The sequence below is a fragment of the Balaenoptera ricei genome, chromosome 8 (genome assembly GCF_028023285.1).
Source record: "Balaenoptera ricei isolate mBalRic1 chromosome 8, mBalRic1.hap2, whole genome shotgun sequence".
Taxonomy (NCBI): domain Eukaryota; kingdom Metazoa; phylum Chordata; class Mammalia; order Artiodactyla; family Balaenopteridae; genus Balaenoptera; species Balaenoptera ricei.
In genome coordinates this window covers 71,399,945-71,414,166 of record NC_082646.1, presented here as the reverse complement: position 1 = coordinate 71,414,166, position 14,222 = coordinate 71,399,945, and the positions used below count along the sequence as shown (strand labels likewise).

The 14,222-nt window shown below is 43.1% G+C and overlaps 1 protein-coding gene across 2 annotated transcripts in view; it reads right to left on the bottom strand.

Moving 5' to 3' along the window:
• The window catches only part of SPON1 (spondin 1), a 269,169-nt gene that overhangs the window by 174,087 nt on the left and 80,860 nt on the right, over positions 1-14,222 (bottom strand). The window lies entirely within an intron of this gene.

Sequence of the window (14,222 nt, the reverse complement as noted above, 5' to 3'; positions counted from 1 at the left end):
GCAATAATAATAACAACAATAATAATATAGCCTTGTACAGAGCTGCTTCTGGGCCAGATGGTTCTAAACACTTTACATGTATTAACTCATCTAATCCTCACAGCAACCCTATAAGGTAGGTACTATTATTTATCCCCATTTTACAGGGGAGACATCTGAGGTACCCGGAGTTTAATGACTTGCCTGACATCAGTAGTAAGTGGTGGAGCCAGAACTCAATCTCAGGCTGTCTGACCTGAATCCACCTTCATAACTACAATGCCAAACTAATCCAGAGGAGAACTGGGTCTGGATTTGGGTCAACTGGGACTTGTACAGGGCATTCTCTTGAGGGGGAACTAAAATGGCCCTTAAGGTTGGGAAGGGAGCCTGATGCCCACCAAGTGTGAAAGCAGGGAACACCCAAGGATGAGTTTGGGCTTCTGGGCCCTGAGAATAGCCAAACTTACAAGCCAGTTATATAGGACCTCTGTGTTATGATTCCCTTCTCTAACTCCCCAAGCTTTCAACAACATCTTACTACCATTGTTGCTTAGCCTAAGCTGTGATGTGCGGTATTAAGGGATGGGCTCCAAGCATGAAGCAAAGGTAGGGAAGCAGCTGCCTGAGGGAACAGATCCATAGTCTAGATCCAGGTAGCCAAGGTGGCAAGCAACAGCCAGGAGGAGCTTTTGATACCATAATAATTGCCCAAGGATTCCCTCAGATTCTTAGGTGGTCAACCTGGCAGAAGCCTTGTCTTTCTGTAGTTAAGGAAAAATTAACTCCTCGTTAACAATCTGCAAACAATATTTTCCAATTAAAAAGATGGGGGGCACCCTTTGAGAAGTGAGACTTTAGAGCGTCCTGTGATTTCTAGCACTAGATGGATGGAGCTGTGGCTCATTCCTCTACCCAACCATGACTTAAGAGCTGGGATCTGGGACATCTGCCAACTTTTTCCTTGGAGTGAATTCTTCTTTTGCACAGCACATGTCACAATGGCCGGCAGAGGAAGAAGGCAAGGTGAGTCTTTTCTCTCAGTGTACAAAGAAATGCAATAAGTGTGTTATTGTGTGTCTAGAGTCCCCGCAACAGAGGCCTTGTCAAAGAAGTAATGAGGGCCAGTGGCTGGACACATGATAGACGGTACAGAGTAGGACCCAAGTGAGACCATTAAAAGCCAAACACAAAAAGGCGAGGGTAAAGAAATCAGATCCGGGAAGTGGGTTTACCGAGCAACACAGCTGGTATGAAGGAAGATTCCTCCAAGCAACATGGACTGGAACAGCAGGGCCTGTTCAAGTACATTCTGACTCATCAGATTTCTACGTGGAGCCACAGATGTGTTTAATTTTATACATTGAGACCGATTTGCACACTGTGAGGATGCATGGACCCAGCTGCCTAAGCCCCATAAGCATGATAGAGATGTAAGAGTGAGTGTGGGAGAAGCTGGCTGCCATTCCCGGGGCTCTGCTCTCACTGGTTTCCTGATTCCACGGCCGCAAGACAAGACTCAGCCCTGCAGCTTTCATCTGGGGTTGCAGCCCAATCACCCATCATTCACCACTCCCTGATTTTTCTTCTGCACTATGGAAGGCTCTTCTGGGTAGCGGGGACTGTTGTTCAGAGTCTGGGTGTAATTATCACAAAACAGCCTCTGACTTTAGGGAAAAAACATAAAAATGGACTTTGGACGATGTAAGGAGATGATGGTTAACCAGTCCTGCACCCAAAACTGCAATTAGAGCAATTCTGATGTCACCGTTAATCATGCCGATTTATGTTTTGAAAGGAAACCAAATGATGACTATAATGATTATTCCTGTTTCTGCTTCCCCCTCTCTTTCTCCTCAAAAATTGGCAATAACACTAAAGTCAAATTAAACATCTGTTTGAAAAATAAGCTGGAGTGCTGATGACAGCTGCGCTGGACTTACAAATGCACCACAGCTGTCAAACTCTAAATTAACAATGATTTTCATTTATGAATAGTACAGAACTAAGATATTATGGAGCTTTTTCCTCTCTACTTTCCTGGCTTCCAGGGGCTGTTAAATGCAAAATGTTGGGGAAATGCCCAAGGGAAAATGTAGCTGAAATCAGCCTGCAATAATTAATAATGGAAGGAGTGGGGGACATTCTTTCTTCTTACTTAATCTCATTTCTTCACTGGCTTTAGTTTGGGTATTCTCTGTGGCAAGCAGGCTTGCAGGAAGGCAAATAGTTCAGGGACAATTCTTTGATTAGTGGTTGCGAATGAATGGTGATGGAGCTGTGAGCAGCTCTGAAGGAATGTCATCTTCTACAGCGCTGAGGACCCTCCGCTCATCTTTCCAGCATCCTTTGTGTCTTCACTGGACTTCCGCCCATTCTTCTACCAGATGAAGTAATAAATGACCAGGTATATGTCTCTGTTACCCTGTGGTTACATACTGGGTATAAAAAGATCTAATCAAGCCGTTTTGGTGACAGGATAAAATATGCCAACGAGTTGTACACTTACTTCATGAGATCGGCCAAGGTGGCAGAGTAGAAAGAGCCTGAGCTCACCTCCTCTCATGGGCACACCAAAATCACAACTATTTGCAGAACAACCATCAATGAAAAAGACCAGAACCTACCACAAAAGACCTTCTACAACTAAAGACATCAAGAAGGAACCACATGAGATGGGGTAGGAGGGGCGGACTCACGATAGAGTCAAGTCCCATACCCCTGGGTGGGCGGATAATTATACTGGAGAATAATTACATTGCAGAGGTTCTCCCACAGGAGTGAGAGTTCTGAGCCCCATGTCAGGCTATCAAACCTGCGGGTCCTGCACTGAGAAGATGAGCCCCCAGAGCCTTTGGCTTTGAAGGTCAGTGGGGTTTGATTTCAGGAGCCGCGAGGGACTGGGGGAAACAGAGACTCCAGTCTTAAAGTGAGCACACAAAATACCATGAGCTCCAGGTCCCAGGGCAAAAGCAGTGATTTGATAGGGTCCTGGGCCAGACCTACCTGCTGGTTTTGGAGTGTCTCCTGGAGGGGGTGGAGGAAGGGTGTGGCTCAACCTGGGGACATAGACACTGGCAGTAGCCATTCTTGGGAGCTACTTCTACCATGTGGATGCTGGTGCTGGTCGACGCTGGTGCTGGTGGGCGCCATTTTGAAAATCTCCCTCCAGCTCATTAGTGCCAAGACCTGGCCTCACCCAATAGCCTGTAGGCTCTGGTGCTGGGATGCCTCAGGCCAAGCAACTAACTGGGACACACACACACACACACACACACACACACACACAGAGCCCCACCCATCAGCAGGCAAGCTGCCTAAAGACTTCCTGAGCCCACAGCTGCCTCTGGACATGGCCCTGCCCACCAGAGGGCCCAGGACCCAGCTCCATCCATTGGTGGGCAGACACCAGTCCCAGAATCCCCTGGGCCCTGGCCCTGCCCTTAGGAAGACTGCACTAGCCTCTAGACCAGCCTCATCCACCAGGGGGCAGACACTAGATGCAAGAAAACCACAATCCTGCAGCCTGAGGACCCAGCTTGTAGCAGGCCAGACCCAGCCCTGGGTCCCAGCCCTGCCCACTAGCAGGCCAATACACTTACTTCATGACCCTGAGAGACAAAGTAGGTGTCGAAGCATCTCTTTGTCCTTTTCTACCCTTGTCCCAGGGTTGTCACTGTCCTACCCAGGAAGGGGTGAGGATCAGGAGTGGAGGAACACATCTACTGTATATTCCCTGGTTAAAAAAATATGTATATGGATTGAAAGGTTAATGTAGATATGATACCATCTGATGATTTTTCATCGTTGCATTTTTATCCTGTGGTCATTTCATGTCAAAAATGTCACGGGGCAAACAAATTGTGGTATATACATGTAATGGAATATTATTCAGATATAAAAAGGAATGAGGGCTTCCCTGGTGGCGCAGTGGTTGAGAATCTGCCTGCCAATGCAGGGGACACGGGTTCGAGCCCTGGTCTGGGAAGATCCCACATGCCGTGGAGCGACTGGGCCCGTGAGCCACAACTACTGAGCCTGCGTGTCTGGAGCCTGTGCTCCGCAACAAGAGAGGCCATGATAGCGAGAGGCCCGCGCACCGCGATGAAGAGTGGCCCCCGCTCGCCGCAACTAGAGAAAGCCCTCGCACAGAAACGAAGACCCAACACAGCCATAAATAAATAAATAAATTAATTAATTAAAAAAAGAAAAGGAATGAAGTATCAATACATGCTATAACATAGATGAACCTCAAAAACATTATGGTAAGTGAAAAAAGTCAGATGCAAAAGATCACATATTGTATGATTCCATTAATATGAAATATCAATAATAGGTAAATCCGTAGAGACAGAACGCAGATTGGTGGTTGCTAGGGGCTGCGGGGAGAGGAAAATGGGGTTCACTGCTTATGGGTAAAGGGTTTTACTCTGGAGCAATGGAAATATTTTGGAATTAGACAGAGGTGGTGGTTGCACAACATTGTGAATGTACTAAATGCTACCGAATTGATGGCTTTAAACTGGTTAATTTCATGTTATATGAATTTAATTTCAATTTTTAAAATGTCCACAGGATCTAAACATCATGCTTTGATCCCACCATGACCAGGGCCTGGAATATCTTGGCAATCCCTGCTCCATCACTGGGATAGGACTGGGACTGGTCTTGCTGCCAGGGCTCTGGGTCCTTGTGCATGATTGGGGTGGGCCATTCACTCGCACATGCCCACCGAGTTGTGGTCGCACCGCTGCCCCTTGCAGCGTGGGTTTCAGTGTTCCATCTGAGCCTCAGTTTCCTGCTGTGCCTGGAGCGCCTCCACGGCACATACTTCCTTTTAATTCTTCCCAGTTTTCTCCCCAGGGGCTGGATCCTACACCTGGGACTCCAGCTGCTGAATGAAACTCTGCTGCCATTGGACTGCTCCCTTGGAACTCTGCCACTGCCAGCCTCCCAGGAAGCCCTGGCATCTGGATTCCAGCTGTTGGATGGCATGTCTTAGAGTATCTAAGTCTTCCTGAACCAAGCACATGTTGCCCTTTTAACCATGGTCTTGGTTTCTCCAACTGCTCTCACAAGAACCAGCCTCTTCTACTGGTCTCGGGTTTCCCACCCCCTTTTCTGTTGATTCCTTGCTTCCACCCCTAGTTAGCATTGCTGAGGTTCTAGCCAGCCTCAAGGGAGAGCCACCCTGACGTATGACAAAGGAGCCTGCGGGTCTTCTCAGTACCTAATGCCAGAAAAATTGCAGGGTAAGCTGCACTTCAGCCACATCAGATCCTTCTAATCCTGCCAGCTTCCTCTAAATCGTGCACAGAGTCATCAGATGTGGGTTTTCTGTGTTATTTCCTTCCAAGATAAAAAGAGTTGGTGAGCTCCATGAAGTTACAAAATCTTATGAGTTCTGGCTAATCCCTCCTAATACTCATCTCCCTTCTCACTAACAAGCCTTTCTCTTGCCAGGTCCTTGGGTTTGTTTTCCATTTTCTAAAGGACATTTAGTTTCCTCACTTGGGGAGCAACACCTCCCCGACCCAGGCAGTCCCCTGCCCCTCCAGGCTTCACAGACCAAGAGAGGCAGAAGGTGGGGGTGTGCGGGTCAGTGTAGCTTAGTGGTGATTAGTTAACAACAAGGGCTTTGGAGTCAAGTGGAAGTGGGTTTAAGACCCAGCTCCGTCACTAAACTGCTTTATTACCCTGAATACAAACTCTCTAAACCTCAGTTTTCTCATCAAGAAAATGGGAAGAGTATAGTGGAGACCCTACAGGACTTTTATGAAGATTAAGTAAAATAAGGCATGCAATGCACCTAGCATAGTTCTTGGCAATAAATGTAAGCTACTTATACTACTCTTCATACTAACTGATGCAAGCTACTTATACTACTATTCATACTAATTGATGCATTGAGCATCTCTATACGCCTCTTCACATCCTCTCATCCCAACTCTGACTCCAACCACTGTTGCTATGAGCAGCTCTGTCCACTGTAATTAGATGATACACACCTTGTCTGTGTGATGTACCTCTTGCTTCTTGTCCCGGAGCTTCTCTGATGCTGCAGTACATGTTCAGAACCTGATGAACATTCACACACGTGCAGCCCAGAGTGCAGGGGCGTTAATGCCTGTGGGGCTACCCTTGATCAATGGAGGATGAAAACCAATGGATAATGGCTTCCCCCTTCATTCCTGGGCACGCTGTTCTGAGACACATGTCATGTGGCTTCTCCAAAGGTCCCAGCAGGGGCCTTTGGAGAAGCCAAAGCATCGACTGCCTACGGTGCAAACATCGACTGCCTACGGTGATGACCAGGTCAATAACACTTGACCAAATAACGCAACTGCCCCCACCTTCTCCCTGGGATCACTTCCCAAATAAACTCCCTGCACACAAGCCTTTGTCTAAGCTGGGCTTTTAGGAGAACCCAGGCCAGGAATCAGCAGTTATTGAGTTCCTGGCACTGGGATATACATTAGAGCAGGGGTCAGTACATTTTTTTCTATAAGGTGCCAGATAAAAAATATTTTAGACTTTGTAGGCTATAAGGTCTCTATTGCAACTTCTCAATTCTGCTGCTGTAGCGTGAAAGGGGCCCTAAACAATCCATAAATGAATGAACCTGGTTGTGTTCCAATAAAACCTTCTTCATAGAAACAGGCAGTGGGCCAGATGTGGCCCACAGACTGTGGTTTGCCAACCCCTACATTAGGGCCACACAGATGAGTAAAATTGATCTCCTCCTCCATGAAGCTTGCAGTCTTGGGTGGGAGGAGGAGCACCTAGAAATGAGGCTGCAAAGGTGTCTGGAAACGTCACTAAGGACCTTGGACCCCATGCTAAGGAATATTGGCTTTATTCTTTGGTGATGGGGAACACTGAATACGTTCTCAGATCTAGTAGCAGCTGCAGCTGGGAACAGGTTATTTCACGAGCAAGAAATGAATTGCTCGTTTTTAATATTTCTGTGAAACCCAGTCCTGTCAGACGGCTGCCTCCCCTGCAATCCATGACCAAACTTCCCATCAGATGGCCAAGTTCCCTTATCTGTTACCCTTGAGGCCAGAGGTATCTCAGAATTCAGAATAGTTTTGGATTTCAGAAAGATAATACAGGGCACTTTCCATATATTTTGTAACATCCCCATCAGGGTCTGGGGCAGCATCAAACACATTAATATTTACACTAAAAGATTATAAATAACTTCAAGTCAGTTCAAGGCAGGTTTGGGTCCTAAAGGAGTTAAGAAAATATCTTTTGGATTTTAGAGCTTTTTGGGTTTCAGAAATGCAGATGAAGGACTGTGGACTTGATTTGTTTTGTGTTTCACCCCTAGACTGTGACATTCTCAGAGACAGTCTCTGAATCCTCATTGACTGCATGCAGTAGGTGCTCCATAAATGTTATCAAGAGAGTGAGCAGACAAGAATGGCAAGAGAACAGTGTTCATGGAGGGATTCAGTGGAAGAAGAGGCTGGTCAGGGACTCTGGTAAAGGACATAGGGAGACTAACATGCTCTGATCAGGATTCTGGACTTGATCTGGAAGGTGATGGAGAGCCCCCTTCAAGCTTGTTATGTAAGCGGTGTGACTCAGCTGCGTATGAGGACAGCAATTCTTATACCAGTAAGAGGCAGAATCACAGGGCAAGGAACTAGTGTGAGCAGTACAAGGTTCCTGCAATAGTGAGGCAAGAAGTGCCTGTGAATAAGGCAGTGAATGTAAAGCAATTGAGAGAAAGAAGAGGCAGTTATGGCAACTAATCATGTTGGGGGAGAAGGAGAAGCTGCAGCTGAACTTGACCTGCCTGAGATGGTAGAGTACAGTACTAAGATCACAGGCTCCGGAACCCAGATGCTTCTCTGTTTAAATCCCAGCTCTGCCACTTACCCTGTGACCTTGGGCAAGTGACTTAACCTCTCTGTGCCTTAGCATCCTCTTTAGTATCCACTTCATAGGGTTGCTCTGGGGATTAAATGAGTATTTATAATGCACCTAGAGCAGGGCTCTGGGCTGTTATTACTGCCTGCAACCAATCACTGTTTCATAAGGTTGAATTCCCCAAATGGTTCACCAAGTGACTATCTCCTCCAGGGTAAGGCAACCCACATCTCAAACCCTCCCAAGAAGTGACAAGTGGGTGCCAGAAGTCTAGTAATAAATGTATGTAGTGAAGGTATGGAAAGACAAGATCACTTCAAGGGACAAAACTTTTATCAGACTTAAGAGGATAGGACTTCCCTCCGATGGGGTCTGTAAACATCTATTCTATTCACAGAGGCTTTTTCTTTCAATCAGTCACCACTTTGCTGTAACAGTTTGCAGCGTTGAAGCATGCCACGGAAACTTTAAGTGCTGGGTCATTCATTTGTAGGGAGAAAGCTATAAGGAGGGATGTCTTAAAAGCCTGTAATTTAGAAATGTTCAAATCTTTGCATCCAAATGGAAAATGGAAATGGTGTCAGGTTTGTGCCAAAAGGAAAGTTGTAATTGCTATGTGCTTCCCTTCCCAGCCCTCCTGGGCAAAGGAACATAACCAGCTATGTGGGCTTCAGAGCTGTCATCTACAGATATTTAGCAGACTCTGCAGCTTACACTACCAGTCTGCCTTCTCCCAGGAATATTACCCAAACACAGCAACACAAATGCCCATTTTTGAAAGTGAGGGCTCTGCAACAAAGTTAGTGTCTCCCCTTTCATCTTTCCTGGAATTTGCTGCCAGGAAAGCAAAGATGTAAGCATCCAGACTAATTTTTTTAGTGAATCTTCCTTCTAGCATGTCAGTCCACTGTTTAATCCACTAATGGCTCCCTTGTTCCTCTTGAATCAAGTTCAACCTCTTCATCTTGACATTGGAGAACCTGCGTGATTTAGCAATGGATTTCGGCCCCCAATGACCTTCTAATCTCACCAAGTCTGTCTGTTTACTGTCTCCCAGTGCCTCCGTATTTACTCTCACCTCTAAGTTCTCACATTAGTTTCACTCTGTTCACTCCCTTCACCTGGAATGACCTTTTCCCTTCTGTCCATTTATCCACACCCTACTACTGCCTTCAAGATATAAACTAACCTTTCTAAGGAGCTCTGGTGCTCCCATTATTACATTCTTCGTTCATCTACTTTCTGACTAACCATGTTTAATTTGTCCCCAGTTCATGTCTGTCTTGGGTTAGCTAAGTTTTGCATACATATTTTTATTTACACCACAACTAGACTTCAGGAAAGTGTCTTGAAAGTCAGGATCCTTGTTTATACTCTGAGTTTTTCTCAGTGATGGTCAACTCTGGACACATGGAATACTGGTTGGTTGATTGGTTTCTCCAACACCACCTTCCACAAGAAAAAGAAGGAAACTTTCCCATCTAGATAAAGGTATTTCTCAACTTGATTCAAGGCATCAGTTTGATACCTGTACTTCCTGTTATACTTAAAAGTGAATTATAAGAGTATTTCCACTAAAATCAGGAATAAGCATGAATACCACTATTTAATATTGTACTAGAGGTGATAGATAATAAACTAAAACATGAAAAAGATACAAAGGTATATTTATTATTTCCCCCCAAAATGAAAAATAAGCATTAGAACTATCAAGAGAGTTCAGCACTGTCTAAACTCAAACTCAAGGTACAAGAATCAATAGCTTTCCTAAACACAAGCAATCAATGATTAGAAACTTTAACAGGAAAAAAGAGCCCATTCACGAAAGCAATAAAAGTATAAAATACCTGTGGGGGAAAAAAAAACCTCACAAGAATGTTTAATTCAAATGAGGAAAAATTACATGACTTTCCTGAAGGACATAAAAGACCTGAAGAGGGGGATATTCCATATTTCTAACTGGGAAAACACATTTTAGGATGCTACGATATAAAAACATATCGTAGGGTTTGCAACACCATTCAAAATCCCAATATAAGTTTTTATTAAACACAGCAAACTCATTCTATGATTCATCTGGAATTATGAATCTGCTTGAATGGCCATGAACATTTTGAACCAGAAGATTAATGAGCGATGACTTGCTATCAAAACATAAAATAAAATTATGCTATAAAATGGTGTGGGTTTCGTGAAGGGATAAAAAGATCAACAGAACAGAACAGACATGTATAAAAATTTTATATTTGTTAAAGTAGCATTTCAAACAATAAGGGAAAGGACAGACTATTTGATAAATGGATGTGAAACAACTACCTAGCCATTTTGAGAAAAAATAGGTAGATTTTCATTTCCCAGCTGTGCTGGACAGCTCTGGTCTGTCCCTCCAGCTACTTTCTTCAACCTTCTGTACCCTGTTCTTTGCGGGAGAGGAGAATATGTGTGGACTCTATCAACGAGGCTTTGTTGTCCTCGTGGTTGGAGTCAAGGTCAAAAGGGAGAATTGACAGGGAATCAAGCCTGGGATCCCTGTGGGTCACCTCAGGCTAGTAGCTTCCCTTAACTGAAGTTCTCAGTCCCTGGGAGATGGTGGTCTTCTCTGCCCCGTCCTCTGCACGCTCCTTTTGCCCCTTCAGACATGGGTGCTAAAGGCTCCTCTCACTTTTATTTTGGCCACACCATCATAATCAGACCCCTGATTCAACGACCCTTTGGCACCTCATGTGGAGCATGTCATCTATTTTCTCTTGAGGCTTATTGATACCATATTATTCACAAAATTAAATTCCAGGAAGATTAAAGACCTAAATTTATTTTTAAACCCATAAAAATATTAACAATATGGGAATATATTTATAACCTTGGGTGTAGGAAGATTATTTTTAGACAAGATACAAATCAAAATTCATAAGAAGGATGGATACATTTGACTAAAACAAAATTTCAAATTTTTGGATGATTAGATACTCATAAGCAAAGTTAAGAGAAAGATGGAGAGGAATATTTGAAATTTATAACAAAGTGTTATTATCTGTATCATATAAGGATCAATTTTAAACATAAATATATTTTAAATATATTAAATTATATATTTACATATGTTTATATATAAAATACATAATATAAAATGTATTTTATACATATAATATACACATATATTTTATATATAAATATATGGAAATATATAAACATCAATTTTTAAAAGAAACATTATTAGAATAATGGACAAGAATATGAATGGGCCATTCACAAAGAGGAAATAAAAATGGAATAAATATTTGAAAAGATTCATAAAATTACTAGTAATCAGGAAAATATAAATTACCACAAGACACCATTTTTAACTATCAGATGGGCAGACTTTAAAGAATGATAAACATCAAGAGTTGTTGAGGAACTTCCCTGGTGGTCCAGTGGATAAGACTCCACACTCCCAATGCAGGGGGCCCAGGTTCAATCCCTGGTCAGGGAACTAGATCCCACATGCTACAACTAAGAGTTCACATGCCCCAACTAAAGATCCCGCATGCCACAACTAAAGATCCCACATGCCACAACTAAGACCTGGTGCAGCCAAATTAAAAAAAAAAAAAAAGAGTTGTTGAGCAAGTAAGGAAACAGGCTCTCTTGTTCACAGTCAGGGAGAGTGTTTAAGTTGGCAAGCTTTTTGGAGGAAAATCTGGCAGTGTCTATTAAAATTATAAATGTCCATCCCTTAAGATCCTACTTCTTGGCAGCTACCATGGATAAAAACTTGCATATTTGTTCTAAGAGGTATGTATAAGGATGTTTATTATAGCATTATTGGTAATAGTAAAAAAACTGGAAACAATCTAAATGTCCATCAACTGTGGAATAACTAACACATTTGCACAGTAGATTATATGCAACAGTTTAAAAAAAGAGATAGATCCATATGTTCTGACCTGGAAATATCTCTAATACCTTTTATTTAGTGAAAACCCATTTAATTCCAGGACATCACGTAGACCATGATACCATTTGTGTAAAGGGTACTTGTATGTTTTTTTATATGCATATAAACTCACAGATAAAAGTCTAACAAATACAAGCCAAATTGATATCTATTGCTACTTTGGGGTAGAAGACTGTGGGATTTATTGGGAGAAATGTCAGGGATTTTTCACTCTTTTTGTATTCTGTATTTCTCTGTATTTCACTATTTTCTGTATTGTTTGAAATTTTACAATGTGAATGTATTTACATCTTACCTATAAAATGATTTCTTTAGTGAATAATTGTAGATTACATTTAATTCCTTCAGAAAAAGATAAAAGGAAGAACATGGGGCTTTAGCATTAAATGGAAGTGTGACTTCAAGAAACTTGCCTAATTCACTGGGACTTGTCTCCTCCTGCATACAAGGGCGAAGTTTGTTGTGAAGATTAAATTAGACAAAGCCTGCTAGATGTGCAGCTGACTTCATGGTAGACAGTACTGGTTGTCCCTTTCTTTCTCCTCCATTTGGCCTGTGAGAACCTTGAGGGCCAAGATCTTAACTTCAGTTGCCTGTACACTGTGGACGTCTGTGCAAATAGAAGCTCAGTTAAATTTACTGAAAGAATGAGTGACTGAACAAGCCACATTTGTTTATTGTTAATGGATAAACATATGTTCACATATGTTCATTGTTAACGGTAAACAAGAGATGACTTTTTGGCTTCCACCAGGAAGATCAAAGGCTTCTGGTTTGTGAGAACAATAAGTCAAAGAAAATCAGAGATCTACACCAAAGGGATAAGGGTTTTAGAGCAGGAAGACTCATCACACAGATCTGATATTGGAGAGCCCCAGTCTCTGTGGAGTGATAGGGCTGCCATGGGCAGGGGTGTGGGTACTGGAAAGCCAAGCTGAGAACCCGGTCTCCAGGCTGAGAGACTGAATATACTAATGGACAAAGGCCAGGCTGTATATGACAGTGACGATAGAACTCTGACCCCCAACCTCTGCAGTAAATGGCCTGGGAAGCCAAACTACAACGTCTGCAGCCATTAGTCCAGAACGGTTAGGACTTGGGCAACTCTCTAACGATGACTCATCTAATGATGTCAACTCTCTAATTCTTGCCCCACTGCCTCCTCTATTTCCATCTCAGGGCCAGTCAGAGAAAGCCTAATATGCTCTCCAAACCAATCACATCAGATGCTCCATTTCTAGTTAGCTCGCTCTCAGCTTCCCCATGCCAACAATCTCCAGTCAGAAAGTACCCACAGTCTTCTCTTATTTTTCACTGTAAAACTTTCCCACTCCTCTGCCTGCCTTTGAGTCTCTGTCAAATGCTAGTGATGGCAGCTGACTTCCTTGCTACATAGCAAGCTCTGAATAAATAGCCTCTTTTCTCAGTTCAGTGGTCTTCGTTTATTCCTACAAGGCCTTCTCCCACATTGCAACTAGATACTAGATACATGTTATATATTGGGATTTATACTTACACATAAATTCTACTTCTAAATTAAAAAAAAATCACCAATGTAGATTAGTGCCAAAAGCCAAACTTCTCAAGGAATCTGAGGAAGGATGCTCAGCTTGCATTAAACTAAGAAAAAAATAAATGATGTCCATACAGATGGCAGCAAAAAGAGGCCAAAGACAAGACTGAGTCTGGACAATGGACAGAGGCTTCCAGAAATCTCTGCGAGCTTTTTTTTTCCTCCCATAAGCCAGGCACAGCTGGGTCCAGAAACTGCAGGGGCTGGAGAGCCTAGGAGGGATGCCTGCTTATCAGTCTCTCCTCAGGGATGGGCTGTAGTTCTAAGTCTTTAGAAATGTCCACCTGCCACAGGTTCAGACAAATGAACCAAATATATACATAAGGCCTTAGGGGATTGAAAGAAGTAGAAGATGGTTGGGAAGTTCCCAGCCGCTAACTCCAGGAAAAAGGGTTTCTTGGATGCTGGCATTGGAGCCTTGCCTATCTACCCATGACTATTTGCCTGTCTGAAATCCTAAAATTCCCAGCATCACTCTATAGAGCCTTAAAATGTATTTAAAACAGGTTATAGCCACATTTCTCAAACTACTTAACGTTAATAGATGTCTCAGCAAAAAAGGAGCTTTGCAGTCGAGTTTGGCAAATGCTGGGTGAAACCAAGTTAAACAGACTTCTTTTTGGCAGGACTTTGCAAAACCTTCAATATGCTAATATATGTTGTGAATCTGCAAGAAGGAGATATATAGCATACAGCATTTTCCAAAATTATTTAACCATAGAAATTGATTTCCTGCCCACCTATTTACATCTCCCTGAACATCATTCTATAACATACAATTTTGGAAGCACAGGTTTGAGATAATGCTACCTTTCAGGGGAAAACCATTGGCTGGCTCATACCTCTCATCAT